Raw genomic sequence first — 15,430 nt, forward strand, 5'->3', positions numbered from 1 at the left:
TTTTCTTGTATTACAGTAAATCTAAGTGAAATTGAATGGTTTGTGTTGTTTTATTCCTTTCAAATATTGATAAATCTGGCAAAAAATACATCCCACCACTTTTTCTTGATAAACTCTGGTTCTAATATTTTTTCTTGTTTAATGTATGTACAACAACCAAATTGTTGTATGAAGAGAAATGAGGGCCAGGCATGGTGGCTCATGCCTGCAATCCTAACACTTTGCCACAGCAAGCAGATCACCTGAGGTCAGGAGTTTGAGACCAGCCTGGCCAGCACTACTAAAAATACTAAAATTAGCCGTGTGTTGTGGCACACACGGGTAATCTCAGCCACTCAGGAGGCTGAGGCATGAGAATTGCTTGACGCGGGAGGTGGAGGTTGTAGTGAGCCAAGATCACGCCACTGCACTCCAACCTGGGCAACAGAGTGAGGCTCTGTCTCAAAAAAAAAAAAAAAAGAAATGAGAAACTGTTTAATCATCTTTAAATATACTTCTTAGTTGCCATAAAATTTGGGTTTTTATTGTTTTATTTTTGTTAATTATTTAAATTACTACAATTATTTTATAATTGTTTATTTTTCATTGTTTTATTATTTTATTTTGGCTTTAAAAATTCTAATTGTGCTTTGCTGCAAAGTTATTGTAAATGTATGCCTGTTTTAAATAAAAGAAAAAGTAAAATGAACATATTATAAAGTAAGGCAAGCTTCAGAACAAATCTCAAGTGCAAATAATTTTTCTATTCTTCTCCTATTAAGGAAGAGAAAAGTAGGAATTGAACTAAATAACACTGCTGCGATGCTATGGTGACGTCCATGGCAATGATCCTGGTGGTGAATTGAGAGCAATTTCTTTCTTTCTTTTTTTTTTTTTTTTTTTTGAGACGGAGTCTCGCTCTGTCGCCCAGGCTGGAGTTCAGTGGCCGGATCTCGGCTCACTACAAGCTCCGCCTCCCAGGTTCCCGCCATTCTCCTGCCTCAGCCTCCCGAGTAGCTGGGACTACAGGCGCCGCCACCTCACCCGGCTAATTTTTTGTATTTTTAGTAGAGACGGGGTTTCACCATGTTAGCCAGGATGGTCTGGATCTCCTGACCTCGTGATCCCTCCGTATCGGCCTCCCAAAGTGCTGGGATTACAGGCTTGAGCCACCGCGCCCGGCCAGCAATTTATTTCTTATACAGGATATTTAACCTTTCATGACAGTATGAAATGCTTCATAAATATATTTTCCTGTATTTAGTCTCTAATATCTCATGCACTAATATCCCAGAGAGCAAGTCTATGCAAGACCTAAAGGGAGAGATGAGAATGAATAGACGTAACGCTTGCCCAACAAAGTTTGCAGTCTTGTTAGAGTGGCTGTAAATTACCTTTATTTTTGATTATTTTTTCTGCCTTGACTTGGCAAAATCCCAGCTAGGTAATTGTAAAAACAAAGCAAAATAAAACAACACTCTAGTCTGTTTTTGTTGCCTGGTTGAAAAAAAGAGAATATTTTAAACCGTATTTTCTTTATTTTCCCTTAATATTATTGTAGTATATATGTGTATATAATGATATGTTATAATATCACATGATAATCCTATATAATACTAGAAATAATATATGATATACTACATATGTCTATGATAATACTATATATATGATATATATCTATGATAGATATATGATAACATGTCATATAACGATACTATATATGATAACACTATACATAATGTCCATTATATGATAGACATTAAAATATATATTACATATGTGTATATATTTGTATGTGTGTATATATATGTGAAAACATATATAATTCATATTATATATATTTAAAAACAGAGTCTCGCTCTGTCTCCCAGGCTGGAGTACAGTGGCATAATCATTGCTCACTGTAACCTCGAATGCCTGGGCTGAAGCAATTTTCCTGTCTCAGTCCAGCAAGTAGCTAGGACTACAGATGTACTTCACCACACCTGGCTAATTTTTGTTATTTTTTTGTAGAGAGGGGATCTTGCTGTGTTGTCCAGGCTAGTCTTAAACTCCTGGCCTCAAACGATCTTCCAACTTTAGCTTCTCAAAGTGCTGGAATTACAAGTGATAGCCACCATGCCCAGCCTGTCATAGTGTAATTAACAGTTATTTGCAAAGCTTTTGTCTCCCACACTTGAGAATGCTGCTGAAAAGATATATACAATTAACATAATGTGGCCTATAAGATGATAATCATTATATCAAAGCAAAAGGAACACGCACATTTCCTATACATTGAAAAGGTGGTCTTGCATTATCTGTGCTGAGACCAGGAGTAATTTGTATATGAAAGTTGCTCATAACACATTCACACATATGCACAAGTGTTCAATAAAGCGATCACTGAAAATAATATTTTTTTGTGGCAGGCATTTACAAATAATGGCTCAAAATTGTGTGACAATCTCAGTGGTCCTGTGGCCATATCTAAAGATACCCAGAGCCATCCTAGATTTCTGCATGGCCCTCAAGAGATGGGAGACCAATAATCCTGGAGATACTATTGAAAAGTACATGTAGAGACTCAAAGTCAAGACTCTCACAAAGGATCAGAAAGTCTTAAGAAATACACAATTACAGGTTTCTGCTGAAAGGGAGTTTTTTAGCCATTTTTTATTATTACACAACTGTTATTTAAACTAAACAAAGACTTCCTCTGCATTCCATTGGTGCTTTTACGTACTTTAAAACTTTTATTAAAAAATTTTACATGTGAGTATATAAAATAAATGTAAGCATCAACTTCAATAAAATGAGTTAATTCAGTTCCTCATTTAACCAACTCTATATGTAAAAAATATACAATTCACATTCCACAGATTTATTTTACCACCAGATTTGAGATAAATCCACACTGCTGATACATCTGTTCTGCCTTCATGCCCAGAATTTTCCCTAGTGGCCTGAAAAAATGAAAGCAGACCTTCCTAGAGAGGCTGTCCTATGACCAGGGACTTAAAAACAGGCGGACTCATTCTGAATCTCTAGTAATTAATTATCATCAGTTGTCTCATTGACAGCTGGGGGCCACATTTAGCCAACCAGCTGCCCTGCATTGTACAATGCTATATTTGTTCTAAGCCCCTTGGGTGATTCTTGCTGTATGTAAAATAGCAGCAGTTGTAGTACCATTTGCTTCTGCATAGATGCTTTATGACTTGTGTGTCAAGACTATGGCAACCCTTCAGGACCAATGAATGCTTGGTAAATGCTGTGAGATGACTCCTTGGCCGTGAGCAGGGAGAACAGGAAATTATTAAACCACAAGTGGAAGTAAAATAGAACACCCAATAAAATGGCATTAAAGTGTGAAGTTAGTTCAAGTCTTATTTAATTATTTTGCTTAATAGGGATTTTACGTAGAGATTTTAAGTGGAAGTTCAAACCCTCAACAAGGACCCCTGTGAATGTTTGTGCCCAGCTATAGAAAATAGTCTGGTGCAAAACATGTCTTACCAGGCTGTGACAAACATAATTAACAGAACCTAGCCGGTTACTATACCTTATTGATCTATGAGTTAACAGATGATATTCTGTCTGCAATATCCGGTGCCCCTATCTGTTTCTTTATATATCCGCAACATACTCTTTTGTAACATATCAGAACGAATCTGAGCTTTGGAAGGAACACAGTGGAGTAAGAAAATCCTGAATTTGGTATGTTATCCAAACAAAAGTTCTCAGACTTAAGATGCCAAAGGCTAATAGATTCATAATCTTAAAGAAAGTTCAGAAAACTGGATGCCGTTTTTGTCCTGAATTTCCTTTTGGTGTTTTAAACATGAACCTATGAAATGATTTTGAATACTTTACATGTTTAGCAGAGACTATTTTTCTATTCCTGGAATGCCCTTCAGATAAACTTCTTGTTTATCTCTTTGAGTGGTTCCTATCTTCCTGGGAGTTTTTTGAATTTAATATTAATTCAAATGAATGCAGAACTGGAGGTGGGAATTAGTCTCAGGGGTCAATTCTGAGTTCATACCAGCTCTATCATGTCCACATGTTTTTGACTTGATCAGATTTATCAGAGGCCAGATCTAGTAGTGTTTGTTCTGGGCCTGACTAGTTACTGCTAGTCTCTTTTTTGAAATGATTGCTCTCATGTATGTCAAGATTTATTAAAGTTCAATTCACGACAATTTTGTTGTTAACACCTGAACTTTTTTCTGAAATCCATTAACAACGGTGTGCAAAAGGACCTGTAATTATGATACATTTTTGTGTATATGTATGTGTACACATGTATATATTTACCAATAGTGTAACTATAAACTTGGTTTCAAGCTATATCTATAAACTTAGATTCACATTGTTGAAGACTTCTTTGAACCATTAGTCACTTAGATTTTAGTTGGAAAAAGATATCAAGTACTAAGCCAATCCTAGTAGTCACTGCAATTTTGCTCATCTTTTAGAATTTCTTTTCCTAGTTTCAGTTTGACATTCCTCTGACATGAATTTGAAAAGTATATCTTAGCTTTGTAAAATTCACATCAACATCTGTTCACCACTATAAAAGTTTATAGTTACGTGGAAATTTAAAATGTAAATCAGATATCACTTTCTGTTACAACTTTCAATTAAAAAGAAATGGCTAGATTTTAAGGGAATCTATGTTAGCAAAAGGATCCTCAAATGAATACCTTTTTATGGTAGAATCTAACTTCATGCTAGCCAGTGTCATTTTTCTCTTTTGGTGTCCTTTTGTGTTTTTGACATGCATCGGGAAACATGAGTCTTCTCCAAAATACTTCTGCTAATAGAAAAAAATTAAAACTTGGTAATACAGGGTAATCTACTGTCTTAGTCTACATTTTCTTAGGGATGATAGTGGTGTTTCTGAGGAAAGTTGAAGGCTAGTTCTTCCACTTTCAAACTTGCTTCGAATTTCTCCGTCAAAAAAGAGAGGTTTCTCTGACCTAGAATGAGGTAAACTTCCATAGTGGGGACAATGTTAGTGAAAAGGCTTTGCACACTGTTAAGCGATTTACAAAACTACCTGGCAAATAATAGAAACTCAATAATGGCTTTGGAATGAGTGAAGGAACAGAAGGAAAAATGCACAATAAAAGCAGAGAAAAATGTCAGACCCTTGCTATGAAATAGAGGCTTTTTATCCAATGGCATTGTAAGTTATTTACTCTTTTATTCCTCTTAACAAATAAAATGTATTAGGAAAATTAGTGTTCAGACAATATGTTAAACTTAAGGAAATCAGAACTTTGTGAGTAATTCATCAGCATCTCAAATGCTTGAGTGTTTGGAATTTAAAAATAGAAGAGTGCTAAAATTTATGGCATCTAAAGTTGAATGTCTATAATAAGTAAAAAACAATGTCATAGAGTTTCATTTTCAGTTTTCACAATTCAACTTATCTACAAACCTCTTCTGTTTTCATTGTAAATTGTAAACCTGGCTATCACTGTAAATTCAGCTAATAGGTAAAAATGCTCATTTATCACATTTTGACTCTTTGACTCTGATCAGTAAGATAAATGAACGGACTTTGGTGTCAGAGAGACCTAGCTTTGCAATTACTGTCAGCTCTGAAAGTGTTTCTTCATCTGAAAATGGTCATAATGATACTTAGCTTTTAGGATTGGTAAGTATTAAGATATGTGATATGTGAAAGGTGTTTCAGTACGGTGTCTAAATGCACAAGAAATGGTGGCTATTATCAAAACAACTTGCGGTGGTCCTGTCTGGTTAGGGTGACCATGTAATTTATCATCCAAGCCAGGGACCTTTTGAGAATAAAAGCAGAAGCTATTCAAATTACATTAGAACACCAGGCATAAACCAGGATTGTGGGCAAACTGAGAACTGTAGTCACCCTATTACTGACATATCCATCCTAAAGTAAGGTAGGCTTGCTAGACATGAAAGAGAAACAATACATAAACCTCTAGTTTAAATGTGACAAACATTGCAATTTGAAATTTTTTCTCCCCTTTTTATTTCTGTTATTGCATGAATTGTAAGACAATAATTAAGAAGACAGAACTGTTTTGGTGATTTGGAATACAGAGGCTCTGTTGTAGGACAGAACTGCCTTAGACACACACACAAACAAAAACCTTAAAGGTGAACTGATCTCCTCATTTTACATACAAAGAAACCAACTTGAGAGAGGATAAATAACTCAATGAAATCCACAAAATTAGCATGAGGAAAATTAGAAGTACAGTCTGAGTTTGCCCACTGTCGACTTTCAATCTCATAAAAAAGGAGTGCCTGTCCCTTCCTATCTAAATATCCCTTATAATGGACCTTTGAATGAGCTCTGTTCATATTAACCAGAAACAATCTATACTTATCAGTACTGCGTTCCACCCCCAAACGTTTAAAATAATTCAAAGCGTGCCTAGATATACGAGAGATTGGTGATTTTCACCATAAAATATATTTATTTTTGGCCCTGATTAACTTATGCGTACAATAAGTCTGATATATAATTGTTCTAAATGAAAGGTGTTAAATTAGACCAGAGACAAGAATAAAAAGAAGGGTGTCACAAATTAAGATTTGGAGCACTTTGATGAGGATCTTAGATTATTTGAAGGTGTGTGGCTTGATAACCCAATGAGATAAAAGTAAACAATGGAACTGGAAAAGAGTAACATATTTCAGAGTAATAAGAGCTGACATTTATAGATTACTAGATATATGGAAAATAGCATAATGTTTCACATGCATTATTTAATCTTTGAGGTTGTCATATAATATAGATAATATCATTATTCCAACTTTAAAGATAAGGAAACATTAAAAAAATAACAAAATGTTAAATATATATCCTTAAATGTGACTGTATAAACCATTATTTTATGTACTTCACTTTGTTCACATATATCTCAACCTATACCAAACAACAGCAGCACAACATTTAAGATGGCTTGCAGGCCGGGCGCGGTGGCTCAAGCCTGTAATCCCAGCACTTTGGGAGGCTGAGACGGGTGGATCACGAGGTCAGGAGATCAAGACCATCCTGGCTAACATGGTGAAACCCCGTCTCTACTAAAAAATACAAAAAACTAGCCGGGCGAGTTGGCGGGCGCCTGTGGTCCCAGCTACTCGGGAGGCTGAGGCAGGAGAATGGCATAAACCCGGGAGGCAGAGCTTTCAGTGAGCTGAGATCCGGCCACTACACTCCAGCCTGGGTGACAGAGCGAGACTCCGTCTCAAAAAAAAAAAAAAGAAAAAAAAAAAAGATGGCTTGCAAATACAGATAAAATACATTATAATAAAAGACATTAAAAAAAAGGCAATGAGGCAAAACGATCATATGTTAGGAAAATAGGAGGAGCCAGAGACAGAAGGGTACCCAAAACAAGCAATAAAATAAGCACATTTACTAAAAATGGGCCACATTAAATCCAACATGAACGAAGAAATAGTAAATTACAAGACTCATGAGGTCCATAAAGTAAAAATAAAACAACCTTTGGAAAAAGTCTATTGCTACTGCTATTGAGACCAGAGAAAATTTTCTCTAAGGAGGCCTCATAAATGATAATAGTATTAATCACTAACATTTAATTCAGTACTTTGCTTCTATTACCTCATTTAATCTTCACAGAAAACGGGTAGTTATTCTACTTTTAAAGATGGGAAAACTGAAGCACAGAGAGGTTAAAGAAATTGCTTAGAGTCACACAGCTAGGAAGAAACAGAACTGTGATCCCAACCCAGACCTATCTCGGTCCCCAGCCAGGACTTTTATACCAAATCACATCAATTCTTGTAAGTTTCATGCAGTGTACACTGGAATATATTGGAAAGGGATTTTCCTGTTTCTCTCCATTCCCTCCAGTAGGCTGCAATTAAATCATTCCAGGCAGAATTAGGCAACAACAATCCCATTGGTTGTCAATCTAACCAAGAGTCAAGAATGGATGAAGCTGGAAGTCATCATTCCCAGCAAACTAACACAGGAACAGAAAACTAAACACCACATGTTCTCACTCATAAGTGGGATTTGAACAATGAGAACACATAGACACAAGGAGGAAAACATCACACTTTGGGGCCTGTCATGGGGTTGGGGGCAAGGGGAGGGAGAGCATTAGGACAAATAGCTAATGCATGCAGGGTTTAAAACCTATATGACGGGTGGATAGGTGCAGCAAACCACCAGTGCAATGTATACCTATGTAACAAACCTGCACGTTCTGCACACATATCCCAGAACTTAAAAAAAAAAAAAGAAGAAGAATGTATGTCTCATGCTTAATTCTTCTTAGGTCACACTCTTAGAACAGAATGTCACAGTTTGCTGCACATTCTGTTTTGTTGTGGATGGATAACAGGGATGGGGCAAGGATCACCTAAGTCCCCTGGACAGACAGTTGTGTCTTGGATAGCCATAGTCCTAGGCTGGTTGCTTCAGGGCTTATATACTTGTTCAGTGATCTAAATAGATGGCAGAAACCACAATCATCAGTTGTCATTGCTCTTCCAAAACTACCTGAGTCTGGCCAAGGGGTTGCTACCACTTTGCCATCCATGCTAGCCTCCAGTTGTAGAGCATAACCCTTGCCCATTTATAAAGGGCTCCATGAAAATATTGGAGCTGTTTGTATGCACTCATTCATTATGTGTTGTCTATGGCTGCTATTGCGCCGTAATACCAGAGTCCCAAGTGTGGCCCAAGTGTGGCCACACAAAAGTGGGGAATGGAGAGTGAGGGACAGGGTAGGGAAGGGGTAACTGGCAGGTGAAGCTCAAGTGAACACATAAATATCTCTCTTACATAACAAATACTTCTGCTTGCAACTGAATGTCCTTCTGAGTTGCAGCATGGTGACTAACATACTGCAAATGAGAACTTCATTAAAAAAAAAAAACTTGGTATGAAAAAGTGTGACTGGATTTGAGATTCATTTCAACATTGCATTAGATAATAGAAGAAAAACAAGAGCTGAAGCTGCTTTAACAAAAAATGTCAACTGTTGTAATTCTTTAATTGGATGTGAAAAATAGCCCTGGACTTCTTTTGCTTTTTGTTACTAGTTTTGTTGAGGTATAACCGACGTACAATAAACTGCACATATTTAAATTGTATAATTCGACAAGTTTGACATATGTATAAACCTGCAAAACCATCACCACAATAAAGAGTGACCATATGGATTATTCTCAAAAATTCCCCCTTGTCCCCTTCTCTTCTACCCACTTGTCACTCACCTCTTTCCTGGACAACGCTGATCTGCTTTCTGTTACTATAGATTAAATTGCATTTTCTAGACAAGAGTTGGCAACCTACATAGCCTGTAAACCAACTGCCTGTTTTTGTAAATAAAGTTTTTTTGAAATGCAGCTGCACTCATTCATTTATGTGTTGTCTATGGCTGCTATTGTGCCATAATACCAGAGTCCAGCAGTTGCATCAGAAATTCTATGGTCTCCACATATTTACTATCATGCCTTTTACAGAAAAAGTGTATTAACCCTCATTCTAGAGTTCCTGTAGATGGAATCATAAGGTATGTACTTTTTTTTTTCTAGATTCTTTAATTCACTATAGTTATTTTGAGAGTCTTCCATGTTGTTGCATGTAACATAGCTTTTTAATTTTATTACTATTATTTTTTATTACTGGGCAATAATCCATTGTATGATTATACCAAGATATGTTTATTTATCCACCTTTTGATGTGCATTTGGGTTTTTCCAGTTTGGGGCTATTATAAATAAAGCTTCAATGGACTTTCATGTGCAAGACTTTGTTTAGTCATACTCTTTCTTTATTTTTAGATAAATACCCAGAAGAGAAAGAATTGACTTACATAGTAGATGTATATCTAACTTGATAAGAAACTGCTAAATAGTTTTCCAGTTGGTAGATTCATTTTTTTTTATTCCCACCAGCAGTGTATGAGAGTTTCTCCTCCTCTACAACCTTACCAATGCTTGGTATGGTCAGTCTTTTAAATTTTTACCATGCTACACACTACTTTGTGCAGTGGTATCTCATTATAGTTTTAATTTACATGTTATTGATTACTAATAATGCAGAACATATTTTAATATATTTATTTTCCATCTGTGTGTATATTTATATATGTATATGTAAATATATTTTGGTAAAGTGTCTACTCAAATCTTTGCTTATTTTTATTTGGCTGTTTGTTTTCTTATTGTTGGGTTTCGAGAGTTCTTTTTTAAGATCTTTATAAGACCTTTGTCAGATATATGATTTGTAAATATTTTATTCTAACCTATAGTTTGTTCATTTTCTTAACTTTTTTTTTTTTTTAATTTTGAGACCAGGAGTTTTAAATTTTGATAAAGTCCGATTTACCGTTATATTCTTTATGAATTATACTTTAGATGTTTTATTTAAGAAATCTTTACCTAGCCCAAGGTCACAGAGACTTTTCTCATGCTTTCTTCTAGAAGTTTTATGATTTTAGGTTTTACACTTAGATCTGTGATCCATTTTGAGGATCACATTTTTACATATGGTGTGAAGTATGGATAGTTCTTTTTTCTTTTTCTTTCTTTGGCATGTGGATATTTAATAGTTTCCTCACCATTTGTTAAAAAGACTAGATGAGGCCGGGCGCAGTGGCTCATGCCTGTAATCCCAACACTTTGGGAGGCTGAGGAGGGTGCATCACGAGGTCAGGAGTTCAAGACCAACCTGGCCAAGGTGGCGAAAACCCTGACTCTATTAAAAATACAAATATTATCCGGGCACGGTGGCAGGTGCCTGTAATCCCAGCTACTCGGGAAGCTGAGGCAGGAAAATCGCTTGAACCCAGGGGGCGGAGGTTGCAGTGAGCCGAGATCGCGTCACTGCACTCCAGCCTGGGCGACAGAGTGAGACTTCGTCTCAAGAAAAAAAAAGAAAAGAAAAAAAAAAGACTAAATTATAGCGGACTAGATGCAGAAGATGGCTGACTAGATGCAGCTGCCACCCAGGGGCCCGGGCAACTGGCACACTCCTAGCAGATCTCCGGAAGGCAGTGACAGTGGATGGAGGGAAGATCCAAGCTGAGCTCAAGGAAGAGGAAGCTGGGGACCCTGCACAGCGCTACTGTGCACCAGGGCTAGGGAGAACGGCTGAGTTGATCCGGAAAATAGCAACCCGCTCTCACTATGGGCTTCTGGAATCACGACAGGAGACCCTTCCACACCTTGCACACTCAAGTTGTCAGGGAGAGTTGCTTTGAGAAGTGGTAGGGGCAGCACACCAGCTGATGGGGAACCTAGAGCGTTTGGTGCTGAGCGTCTGTAGCAGACATGGTCAGGCACAGCCACCCCTTTAGGCTCCCTTTACTCCCATACGAGACTTTAGCCCTAGGGGAACGGTGGAGCCTAACTCTGCAGGGCGGTCTTGACCATGAGATGGGGCTGGCCCAACCTGAGCACTCCTGGGTCGACTGACCCTTTCTGGGGCTTCGACCTGGCTGTGCCTGCTTGCGGGGCAGCCTCAGGTACCCTGATGACCTACAGCATAGCTCCTGTGCCGGTGGAACGTGCCTGGCTGACAGAGCGCTCCAGCGGGGTGGCCCCTCACAGCCACGCACCAGCCTGCCTGCTCCCTCCACTCCCTGCAACTTCCTTGGGCCCACGACAGTCTTCCACATGGCTTTGCTGGCTCCTGTGTGTGTGAGCAGGTTTTGCTTTCCCTGCCCTACCAATATTAATATCAAATCAAATAAAAAGAGGCTATGTTAGTATCAAGGTAGATTTCATTGAAAAGAATATTATCAGGGACAAAGAATGTAGTCTCATAATGATAAAGAGATCAACTCATCAAGAAGACATAAAAGCCCTAAATGTTGGTGCATCTAATATTAGATATTCAAAATTAATTAAGCAAAAACTGGTTCAAATATAAGGAGGAATATGTAATTTTCAATAGCTATAGTCAGAAATTTTAATATTTCACTCTCAATAATTAAGAAGAAAACTAGACAGAAAATCAGTAAGAACAGCCATGTCGACTAATTTTATCTAAATGATATTAGTGATGTCACAAAATACTCCACACAAGTGCAGAATAGACATTGTTTCTAAGTATACACAAAACATTTACTGAGACAGACCATAATCTAGATCAGAAAACAAATTTCAATAAATTTAAAAGAATTTAAGTCACATAGAAATATGAACCACAATGAAATTACAAAAAGAATGCATAGCAGAAAATTCTCTAGAGAATGTTTAAGTATTCAGAAATAACGCACTACTAAAAAACTCATGGGTGAAAGAAAAGATGAAAATAAAGCACAAAACATTTTGAACTTAATAAAATAAAAGGATAATATGTTGGAATTTGATGCCACTAAAACTGTACATGGGGTGGGTGAGATTAGTAATTATTGCCTAATTGCTGACATTAGAAATGAAGAAAGATCTCACAGTAATGACCTCAGCTTCCACCTTAAGAAACTAGAAAATGAAAAGTAGATTAAATCTAAAATAAGAAAGAAAAACAAAGATCAAAACTGAAATCAATAAAATTAAAAATGGAAAAGCAATAGTGATAATTAACTGGACAATTTTACTGAGAATATAAGTAAAATACATAGACCTCTAGCCACAGTGATCAGAAAGAGAAAGGACATAAATTGCCAACACCAGGAAGGAGAGAGGTGATTTCACTACACATTTACACAAGTAATCAAAGGATAATTGGTGAATGCTATGAATAACTTTATACCCTGGAATTTGACTACTTAAAGGAAATAGACAGATTTCTAGAAAGGCACAAATTACCAAAGCTTACTCGAGAAGAGATAACCTAGTCAGACTTGTATCTACTAAAGAAATTGAATTTATAGTAAAAACATTTCTACAAAGGAAAACCTAGGCCAAGATCATTTCACTGGTGAATTCTATCAAGTATTTAAGAAAGGAATTGTATCAATTAAACAGAAACTTTTTCAGAAAATTGACAAGGAAGAAACATGCATAGCTCATTCTGTGAGGCCAGCGTTAACCTGATCCTAATATCAGACAAAGACATTGCAGGGAAAGATAATCATAGACCAATATACTTCATGAACACAGATGCAAACATTCTAAAAAGACTGTTAGCAAATCATATTAAACAATATATAAAAAACATAATACATTATGACAAAGTGAATTTTATACCAGGAATTCAGGTTTGGTTTAACATTAACAAATCAATCAATGTATTTCACAATATTAAAATGCTAGAAAAAAATTAAAAGAAAAGATTGTCTTGGTATACGCAGAAAAAGCATTAGACAAAAATCTATCACTTATTTCTTATTAAAAACAACAAAACAAACAAACAACTCTGAGTAAACTAGGAATAGATCTTTCTCAACCAGATAAAAGACATCTACAACAATAATATCAAAACTGGCTAACGTTATACATATCTGTGAAAAGCTGAGTGATATCCTCCCAAGATCAGGAAAAAGGGCAAGGATGTCTGATATTACTACTTCTAATCAACACTGTACTGTGGGTTCCAGCCAGTGCAATCAGGCAATAAAAGTGAATTTTAAAACATCCACATTGAAGATGTAGAAACAAAAGTGTCTTTGTTCATGGATGACATTGTCATATATCTAGAAAGTTATATGGAATCCACACAAAACCACTAGAATGAAAAAAATGAGTTTAGCAAGATAACAAGATCCGTATATAAAAACCAACTGTGTTCTATATATTAGTCACAAAAAAGCAAATTGAAATTTAAAATAAAATATAGCATCGAAAATATGATGGGAAAAAATTCGACAAAAATGTGAAAGACCTGTGTACTGAAAACTACAGAAGAGTGCTGAGAGAAATTAAACTATTTAGTAGAATCATAGGTCAAAAGAGTCAATATTATTAAGTATTATTCTTTCCAAATTGATTTAAAAATTCAGTGAAAATCTAGCAGTGTATATTCTAAAAATTGGCAAGCTAATTTAAACATTCACATGGAAATGCGAAGAACATAAAGTTTCCCAAACAATATTAAATAAGAACAAAGATGGAGGCTTGGTTCTTCCTGATTTAAATACATACAAAGCTAGAGTAAATAAGAGTGTAGCATATTATGTAAAAATAAACAAATAGATGAAACAAAATAGAGGGTCTAGAAATGCTCCCATGCATATACAGACAACTGATTTTTAGCAGAAGTGAGAAAGTCATTTCAGTGGATAGTATTCTTTTCAAACACGGTACACGTGCAGGTTTGTTATATAGATAAACTTGTGTCATGGGGGTTTGTTGTATAGATTATAAATCGTCACCCAGGTATTAAGCATAGTACTCATAACTTATTTTTCCTGACCCTCTCCCTCCTCCCACTCTCCATCCTCTGATAGGCCCCAGTGTGTATTGTTCCCCTATATGTGTCCATGCATTCTCATCATTTTAGCTCCCACTTATAAATGAGAATATGTGGTATTTGGTTTTCTATTTCTGCATTAGTTGGCTAAGGATAACGGCCTCCAGCTCCATCCATGTCCCTGCAAAGGACTTGATCTCATTCCTTTTAATGGCTGCATAGTATTCCATGGTGTATATATGCCACATTTTCTTTGTCCAGTCTATTATTGATGGGCATATAGGTTGATTCCATGTCTTTGCTATTGTGAATAGTGCTGCAATGAATATACATGTACAAGTGTCTTTATAATAGAATGTTTTATATTCCTTTGGGTATATACCCAGTAATGCGATTGCTGGGTCAAATGATATTTCTGTCTCTAGGTCTTTGAGGAATCACCACACTGTCTTCCACAATGGTTGAACTAATTCACACTCCCACCAACAGTACATAAGTGTTCCTTTTTCTCCACAACCTTACCAGCATCTGTTATTATTATTGTTTTTTCACTTGTTTTTTCGTTTATCATTTCAATAGATTTTGGGGGGAACAGGTGGTGTTTGGTTGCACGAATAGGCTCTTTAGTAATGATTTCTGAGATTTTGGTGCAACAAGTACCGAGCAGCATACACCGTACCCAATGTATAGTCTCTTATCCTCCACTCCCTGCTCCACCCTTTCCCCCTGAGAGTTTCCATGGTCCATTGTATCATCGTTATGCATTTGTGCCTTCAGAGCTTAGGTCCTACTTATGAGTGAGAACATATAATGTTTGGTTTTCCGCTTCTGAGTTATTTTACTTAGAGTAATGGTCTCCAATTCCATCCAGGTTGCTTTGAATGCCATTATTTTATTCCTTTTTGTGGATGAGTAGTATTCCATGGTGTGTGTGCGTGTGTGTGTGTGTGTATCTAACATTTTCTTTATCCATTCGTTGATTAATGCGCATTTGGGCTGGTTCCATATTTTTCCAATTGCAAATTGTGCTGTAGGTGATAAAAAGTCTTAAGACAGCCATTATTATTACTTTTTTTTTTTTTGAGACGGAGTCTCGCTCTGTCGCCCGCGCTGGAGTGCAATGGCCGGATCTCA

The sequence above is a fragment of the Colobus angolensis genome, unplaced genomic scaffold (genome assembly GCF_000951035.1).
Source record: "Colobus angolensis palliatus isolate OR3802 unplaced genomic scaffold, Cang.pa_1.0 Scaffold62, whole genome shotgun sequence".
NCBI classification, from domain to species: domain Eukaryota; kingdom Metazoa; phylum Chordata; class Mammalia; order Primates; family Cercopithecidae; genus Colobus; species Colobus angolensis.